The sequence below is a fragment of the Bactrocera latifrons genome, unplaced genomic scaffold (assembly GCF_001853355.1).
Source record: "Bactrocera latifrons isolate USDA-ARS-PBARC rearing strain unplaced genomic scaffold, ASM185335v1 scaffold_52, whole genome shotgun sequence".
In the NCBI taxonomy this organism is placed as follows: domain Eukaryota; kingdom Metazoa; phylum Arthropoda; class Insecta; order Diptera; family Tephritidae; genus Bactrocera; species Bactrocera latifrons.
In genome coordinates this window covers 472,027-479,104 of record NW_017537179.1, presented here as the reverse complement: position 1 = coordinate 479,104, position 7,078 = coordinate 472,027, and positions in this window count along the sequence as shown.

The following is a 7,078-nucleotide window of genomic DNA, read 5'->3' as shown; positions in this document are numbered from 1 at the left end:
TAGCTCGGCCGGCAATCCATCGGTCCCCGCCGCTTTGTTGTTTTTCAGGCGGGTAACTGCTATTCGAACTTCTTTCTGGTCGGGCAATGGAACGTCTGCTCCATCGTCATCGATTGGGGCATTGGGTTCGTCCTCTCCTGGCGTTGTGCGTTCACTGCCATTCAGCAGGCTGGAGAAGTGTTCCCTCCATAATTTAAGTATGCTCTGGGCATCGGTAACTAGACCACCTATGGGGGTTCTACGAGAGTATGCTTCGGTCTTGAAACCTTCTGTAAGCCAGCACTCCTTGTCGTACCAGCAGTTCTTTTGTACTTTCCGAAAACTAATGGTTTCGGTTGCGGCTGTACGTAAAGAGTTTGAAATGCCGTCCCACAGTTCCCTTATACCGAGTTGTTGACGAGTGCTCTCAGAGAGCAGGAGTGCAAGCCGAGTAGAAAATCGTTCGGCTGTCTGTTGTGATTGCAGCTTCTCGACGTCGAACCTTCCTTGCATTTGATGGCGTGCGTTTTTTGCTGCACAGAGGCGCGTGCGAATCTTCGCTGCAACAACGCTGTCCGAGTCGATGTTAGGACCTCGCAGTGCACGCACATCTAAAACACTGGAGACGTGTCTTTCGTCTATCACAACATGATCGATCTGGTTGGTGGTTTTTCGATCCGGAGACAGCCAGGTAGCTTGATGAATCTTCTTATGCTGGAATCTAGAACTACAGAAAATCATATTTCAGGCCCCGGCGAAGTCGATCAGCCTCAACCCATTTGGGGATGTTTCCTCGTGGAGGCTGAATTTACCGACCGTAGTGCCAAAGATACCTTCTTTGCCCAACCTGGCGTTAAAGTCGCCAAGCACGATTTTGACATCGTGGCGGGGCAGCCCTCATAAGTGCTTTCCAAGCACTCATAAAAGGCATCTTTGGTCACATCGTCCTTCTCTTCCTTCGGGGAGTGGGCGCAAATCAGCGATATGTTGAAGAACCTCGCTTTGATGCGGATTGTGGCTAGACGTTCATTCACCGGGGTGAATGATAGTACTCAGCGACGGAGTCTCTCTCCCACCACGAATCCCACACCAAACTTGCGCTCCTTCATATGGCCACTGTTGTAAATGCCACAAGGACCTACTCGTCTCTGTCCTTGTCCCGTCCATCGCATTTCTTGGACGGCGGTGATGTCAGCCTTTATTTTTACGAGGACACCAACCAGCTGGGCAGCGGCACCTTCCCAATTAAGGGACCGGACATTCCAGGTGCATGCCCTCAATTCGTAGTCCTTATTTCGTTTGCCATGGTCGTCATCAAATGTGGGGTCTCTCATCCGAGGCTGTTRTTRCGTTGTCATTGGGGTGGTTTTTTTACGTGGCGGGTCCCAAACCCAGCGCACAACCCTATGCAGGGAATGTTTCGCCTTCTCACTTTAGCTCAGCTTCAAACGGATGTTCTTAGGCTACCCAGAGGATACTTGGTCAAGGAGCGGAAATCGTGAGCTGCTTGAGTCATATGTAAAAGAATCGTTTCTGGCCACTCCCAAGTGAATGGCGATCAGAAAACTTTCCTCACTTGCGAGAACTTCTACACATGACTCCATCCTCCACTTTACAGTGAAGTTAAAAACCAACCAAATACCACAAATAGAATTCCGTCTTAACAGGTTCCCTGTCCCCATACAAAAATTAATTTTTAACAGTACACGAAATAAAAGACTGTCTCCAATTTTGAATATAGTAAGATACCATTGAAGTTACAAAGTGTAGCAACATATGCAGATTAAATTGTATAAATCCAATCAAATCCGCAAAGCAAAAAGCAAATTTGAAGCGATGCGGCTTGATAGAGAATCTGAAATAGAGCTGTGAAATGTTTGATTGATACATTCTCCGCGGGTTATCCTCCAAGTTTTCCAACATAGAAAATTTAGTAACTGGGAAAATAAGGAAACAGTGGGACAAGCAACGACAGCGTGATTTTTCAGAAAGAATCGATTATAGTAGGCAGTGTCTTGTTGGTATACACCATAGACTTGACACAATCCCACAGGAAATAGTTTAACGGCGTCAAATCACACGACCTAGGCGGCCAATTGACTGGACCATTTCATGACAATTAATCGATTGTGACATTCGTTGTGTAGCTTGTTGCTCCATCCAGTTGAAACCACATACTATCCAAGTCCACATCTCCTGATTCGAGCCAAAAATATCCCGATATCATTGAGCGGTAGCGATTCCCATTCACAGTAATGTGCCGGTCGGAAGTATTACGTCCCCATAAACCGCCCCAACTCATGGAGCATGTACAAAAGTACTTTCACAGGAATAAAAAATTTAATTAATATCCCAAACCGCTTTTGTTTTATTTAAAATAACTTTTGTAGCGGTCTTATGGAAAACCCGCTCTTAAAGTTGAGGCCATTGACGTCAACTTTCGCCTCGTTGTTGGATCGTATATCCTTCAATGATGAAATAGCAAACCTTATTGAAAGAAATGTCAAAAGAGGGAAAAACATGGGGTCGTTTTCTGCCCCTATCGGTCTTTGTTTGTAGCGTCTTTATATAAAGGTTTACAAACTTTATGCTGCATACTATATAGCGGCTAACATGTGAATTATCCGTATGAAAATTAGGGAACATGAAAACTTGACCTAGCCTCCATATAACAAACGCATATCATTCGGGTGACTTTACCCCATACCGTGGTACCATGTACGGTACCGATTAACTGTTAACATTTTATTAGTATGAATGCATACATTAATGGAAGGTAGTATTGGCAAAAACCCCCAACACTCAAATACTACGTATGTATTTCGATTTATTTTTCGTTTTTCTAACAAAGCTCTTGCCGAATATATCGGTCAATCTATGAATTATATATACAAGTGTATGTATATATTGTATATATATATATGTATGGAAATATAATTGCTTGGATTCCGATGATCTGATTGAAGTTTTGAGCCTTAAGTTATTTCCATCGCATTGCTTTTTGCAAGAGGATAAAGTGTTCGGTTGTACCAGAACTTAGCACTTCCTTACTTGTTTTAATTTAATTGTTTATTTTAAAATTATGAACCGCAAATGCCTCTATGCTCCACCACGCATGTAGGAAATGTAATTAGAAAAGTTTTCCCTGCGGCCTGCGGGATGAAGCCTGAATTATCGATTTAATCTGCTTCAATTCAGTCAGATTTCTGAATTTTTTTACACCTCTTCCTGGCCATAACTCCATAAAAAAGATCTGGTGCAGTCAGGTCAGGTCACCTTGGGAGCCAGCGAGAGGTAGAGTTTCTTGATACTAATTTATTTTAAAAATTTGGTTGGAGCTGTGCCTGCAGTTCCTCCATCTTGCTGAAACCAATCGCTATTGAAATGGAGCCGACTTTGGCGCAGTTTTAGGTAAAATACTCGTTCAACATCTCTAAGTAAAGGTAACCATTAACAGTAACTGTTGCAGCGTTTCTTCAAAGAAGTTTGACCCGAAAATATACCTTTATGAACTGCGTACCACGAAGTGACTCTGGCTCCGTCTCGTGGATTATTCGGATACGGCGATTTTGATTATTTGCATTTCCGTAATGATCAAAACGAATCTCATTAGACATAAACATGCAGTTTAACAAGTTTTTTGTCTTCTTCGACCATTTTTATAACATCTTAGCAAAATTAGACGGATCTCGATGGTACGGCTTTCTTGCGATACTTCCAGATTAGGCATAAATGTGTATCAGCCTCAAAATCCCGTCTGAATGTCCGTTTCAGTTACCCTAAGCATTAATTTTTAAAATCTAAATATGATCTAAAAAAAAAAAAAGAAGGTAGACATAAACAATATCCAATCCATCGGCATCGGAAGTGGAGTGTGACATCGAGGAAGATCTAATGGAGTCTTTGAGTGACGTGGAAAACACTGAGCTAAGTGAGTCAAGGTCCTATACAAGGTGCATTCCAAAAAAAGAACAAGACATTTTGGATCTAGCTTCCCCTGGTAGGGCCATTTATATGTCGACTGGTGCGTTAGAATCTGCTATCTTTACCGATTGTAAAGTGAGATTTCATGACATTTAATTAATTGGAAGTGAAGTTATTGCGTTTTAAGTGTCAGTATGTTTTAAATTTTGTTTTAAATTTGGTAAAACTTTTACCGAAAGGTTTGATTGATGAAACAAGTTTATGGCGATGAGCAGAATGAACGAGTGGTTTCAACGTTTTCAAAGTGGTCGTGAGGACATAAATGACGATCAAAATCCGTGATCACCGGAAATTCCACCGAAACTATGCCGAAATCAATCACTATAAAAAAATCAGCCGAAATCGTCATAGAACTGAGCATCTCCAAAACATCGATTTATCGCATTTTCACCGAAAATTTGGGTTTACGGTGTGTGCACGATTTGTTTCGCACAAATTTGAGTGACGACCAAAAATTGCTCAGTATCCAACATTCGAAGGACCATTATTTGATCAAAAATCACATTTTAACCATTAACCATTCCCCGTATTCATTTGATATGGCACTGTTCATTCATTTTCGGAAAAATGCACTTGCCATGAAAGAAAAGCGTTATGCAGACGTAGAGGCCATTCAAAAGGCTTGCACCGACATCATACTGGCAGCCATACCTGCCAACAAGCTAAAACACTCGTTCGATGTACTTTTGGGCCAAGAAAAAGGCTGTATTGAAGCAGAATTAGACTATTTTGAATAAAATAAATTGATTTTGCCGAAAAACCATTTGTTCTGTTTTTTTTTAAGTCTTGTTTACTTTGGAACTCAGCTTGTAAACCAAAGGCAGAAAAATGTCACACACTAATGCAATTATTTCTTTCTTATTTCTCCTAAAGACGCTGAAAAGGGTAATGAAGCCCCATAGAAACATATCTAAACGGTAGTAGTTTGGAAAATTTCTGGAGTTCGAAGAATACAACCTTGAAGCCCATCTAGACACAGAATGAGCTTTCAATAATGTTCACTTTTAATCTATACTATGTGAGCTTAAGGATCTGGGCATATCTTCTGTGGATTCTAACGATGAATGAAATGTTAGTGGATCTGGTAAGGTAAATTCCCAAATACTCCCGCTAATCTTATGAAGACAATATTAAATGATATTAATCGATGAACCGTGTCGTACAGACTGAACTTAAACGCTTTCAGAAACACAATATTCCACAAAGCAATGCGCCATTATTAAATGCTGTCAGGCTAGTAATGTGAAATAAGCCAAGATAGGGTTTTGATTTAAACCAAATTTGGCCAAAACAGCTACAGCGCTTTATACTTGTAACAGAAAGGTGGGACCCAATTTAGGATTAACGCCTCGGTAGCTCACTGACTACGCACAATACTTGTAAGGTCGATTACGAAGAACTGTATATTAGTATCTCGGCCAATAACGGAATAAAATACGCTGTTAGATATATTGAAAGCATACGAAAGTAGCGAATATTTGAATCAGTAAAGCTCTCAGAACAACGCTAAGCCAGGCGCTAAACATAATTTTACACAAGGGTCATTCTATGATAATCAAAAGGTTCTCGTTACTTCCAACTACCGCCTTGAAATTCTATAGAGTTGAATCTAAAGTTAGTTCCAATATTGTCTTCCTTTCCAGAAAGTGACGAGTTGGACAAGGGCGTGGGCATAAGCACCCAAATTTGAGGTGGGGTGTTCTCTGGAAAGGTGGATAATAAAATCGTCTAAAGTATGTTAGGGTTTCGTCAAAGTTAGGGAAGAATGCATTGATCTTTTAGGGGATCTTATTTCATGCTAAACCTGCAATGGGTTCCAGGGCATAGTGATATGTGTTCTGGCCCCTAATTCCGTTATAAAGCCAAACGGAAGTTTGAAAATCGTATATTTGGCATATGGGAGGTACCTTTATGGGTAGTATTGGTAAGATTTTTTATATTTTTGTTTTTGCTACATATTATTAACACAAAAAGATGCTCTCTGAATGAAACTAACTGGATGTTGGACAGCCGGCAACCTTTCACCAGATTTTATCAATTTATGCACAAAGATGCATCATTGGATCAATTGCTCAGATTTCTCAGTGTTCAATAGGAACTGGGATCCACATATTCGGGGCTGAAAAAGTTGTAGTACGATTTTGAAAATGTTTGAAAATAATGTGTTCTACTTAAATGCACTATTCGTCCATTTGCGCAGGTTTTCAGGGTTATGTGACAAATTTTTTTGAATTCAGAGCTGGTCCCGAGATATGGTTTTTCACTTAAGTATGGGCAACGCCATGCCAATTGTCCAAGTTTCATAATGGTTCTTATAAACTTATTTTCATTATCGGGTGTAAAAGTTAGTAGTGCCTATAACGTTTTATTTATTGAGTTAACGATCTTTTAGTAGTCTTTAACATAACCGTTATATGGGGAGTGGACTTAATTATTATCTGAAGATTTTCACAGTGCATGAAGATGTGCCGAAAGCGGTTCTTTCCAGCAAATTTGGTTGATCTTGCATTAGCGGTTTGGAAAACATGTACACTAAATGATTTACGAGGGGTTGCCATGCCCACTTTTGATAAATGTTCACCTGTTCCTCGATATTGTGATCCCATGTACCAAATTCAGTTATGGTTTCCTATTTATTGCTTAAGACTTTCAAATTCTCATTTGGCAACCAATATGTGAGATGTCTCAGCAAAACTAAACGAAATTATAATCCTGGATACAACTACATATGTAATGAGTTCTCAAATTCTAGTTCTCGGGCATGCTTTTGTTTAATGCTGAAATCCCAATATTCGAACATATGTATATTGTTTTCTGAGTTTCTAACTGACTTTGACTTGTTCAGCTCTTGGTATACACGCCATATTCAAAATACAGTGATCAACGCATTAGGTTGACTGTTCAGTCATACAATATATGGTATTAAATTTTCTTCCTTTGTTTTGTAACCAAAATTTTTGGTTACACCTGAACTTAGCCCTTCTATACCTGTTTTAATTAAAGCACATACATTGTATAAGGCATCGTAGGCCTAAGTATACTTCCTTAAAATGCAAGAAAGAGCTTGTCTTGAACAAAATTGCTTCTATAGCCACAGTTGTAATTTCTTTAAATG